This window comes from Octopus bimaculoides, chromosome 28 (assembly GCF_001194135.2).
Source record: "Octopus bimaculoides isolate UCB-OBI-ISO-001 chromosome 28, ASM119413v2, whole genome shotgun sequence".
Lineage (NCBI taxonomy): Eukaryota > Metazoa > Mollusca > Cephalopoda > Octopoda > Octopodidae > Octopus > Octopus bimaculoides.
This window is the reverse complement of record NC_069008.1, coordinates 17,319,988-17,322,068: the sequence shown is the minus strand read 5'-3', so window position 1 is coordinate 17,322,068 and position 2,081 is coordinate 17,319,988. Positions and strand designations below refer to the sequence as shown.

Sequence of the window (2,081 nt, the reverse complement as noted above, 5' to 3'; positions counted from 1 at the left end):
TATATATATATATATATATATATATATATATATATATATACAGACACACACGTGCGCTTTATTTACGAGATTTGAAGGTCGCAGTGATGTGAGAACCGCAAATCACCAAACAAAAGCTCTCAGTTTCAGTAAAAGATGGAATAGGAAACCCGTTTGTTTAAACCAGGTGCAGAGGAACGAATGGTGTCAGTGACCAGGTCGCAGACCGTCTGACGAAAACTGACGGTACCAAATAAATGTTTGAGTGAATTAAAATCTTTGGGTTTTTTAATGGCTAATGTGCATCTGCCATATTGTAATTACTATTGTAATGCTTCTGTTTACGTTATTTAGCTCATATTTCTAGCAGAGTTCTTAAGCAAACCGGTTTGGAGAGTTCTGAAGCAAACCGGTTTGGGGTCTTACGATACGCCGTAAGACCAAATCCCTTATGGACGGGTAACCCTATAAACCGGCCTCCCCCATTATAATTTTTTCTTCTCCAGGCACAAAGCCTGAAATTTTGGGGGAGAGGGCCAGCCAATTAGATTGACCCAGTACACAACTGGTACTTAATTTATCGACTGCGAAAGGATGAAAGGCAAAGTCGACCTCGGTGGAATTTGAACTCATTATAACATTAACTGCTCTACATCTTTGAGTGTGCTTCTTCTCTGAATTTATGTTTTTCTACAACCGATCATATATATCAGGGTAAGGGGGCTCCAAAAGGGGTCTCAGGGACTAGTGTCCCTGCCTTCTTGAGCAAGTTTTCCACCGCATTTCTTAAAAATCATGATAAAGGCCTTGGTCTTGGGACCACTCGTCTAGAAACTGAGGTTAGGGGTAAGCAAGGGCTTGCTACCTGTAGAAAACCCAGCTCCAAAAAAGCCCTCATGATAGCAAAGGAGAACGAGCACCAGCCAGCCCAAAGGTTGGGGTGGGCTGCACCTGCCTACCTCGGTTGTTATGGCATTGAGGTAGACCTGGTCACCCCCTTTAACGGGGACAAAACCCAGATTTAAAAGCGCTGGATGATGATGATGATTGAAGTAGGTGTCACATATCAGTGTACTAGTGTTGGTGTCGCGTAAGAAATACCCAGTGTGCCACCCTGTAAAGTAGTTGGTGTTATGAAGGGCATCCAGCTTTTGAAATGAAGCCAAAACAGACTATGGGACCTAGTATGGCCCCCAACATTGCTAGCTCCTGGCAGACTGTCCAACCCATACCAACATAGAAAACGGATGTTGATGATGATGATAATGATGATATATAATTAAATGAAGCAGCTTATTAGCAGAGTTTCACTAAAAAGGGAAACAAGGCACATCATTAGATATGCCTGAGGTTGTTAGAATACTTTCACTGCTAGAAATAAGAGCTAAATGGCTCTGTTGCCGACAGGCTTCTTTCAGATTCCATCTCTCAGATCCACTCACAAGGCTTTGGTTGTCCTGGGGCTATAGCAGAAGACACTTGCCCATTAAAAGACAAAGTTTACAGTTCTTCATTATCATGTTGAACAGCAAACTTTGCTAACCGCCATCGACTCCACCACCACCATCAATGCCACCATCTCCATCATTACCACTCCCACCACCACCACTGTATTTAAACATCTCCTTCCCCAACTCACCACTGTTTTCAGGTCACCATTGACTTGTCCCCCCCCCCACCTCTCCATCTCCACCTCTGTTCAACATCTAAATTATGTACTTTAGTTGTTGTTTACAGAAGATCTTTGTTTTCTTAGTAAATCGGTTCCACCTCCCACCCCCCTTATCCACCCACTCCTCCTGCTATTTCTAACTTGCTCTGTAGCGTATAATGATGTCAAGGAGGACTTCTACGTGGTAGCTGGACCTGCTAGAAATGGCAGCCAAATCTCCCTCAAATCACACCCTACTCTCTTATCTGTGTATATATGTATGTATGAGTGAATGAGGGAGACCTCTACGTGGTAGCTAGACCTGCTAGAAATGGCAGCCAAATCTCCCTCAAATCACACCCTACTCTCTCATCTATGTAAATATGAGTGAATGAGGGAGACCTCTACGTGGTAGCTAGACCTGCTAGAAATAGCAACCAAATCTCCCTCA

General features: G+C 43.4%; 1 protein-coding gene across 1 annotated transcript in view; it reads left to right on the top strand.

Annotated features, from left to right (window-relative positions):
• Positions 1-2,081, top strand: part of LOC106875312 (5'-AMP-activated protein kinase catalytic subunit alpha-2) — a 16,943-nt gene that overhangs the window by 4,669 nt on the left and 10,193 nt on the right. The window lies entirely within an intron of this gene.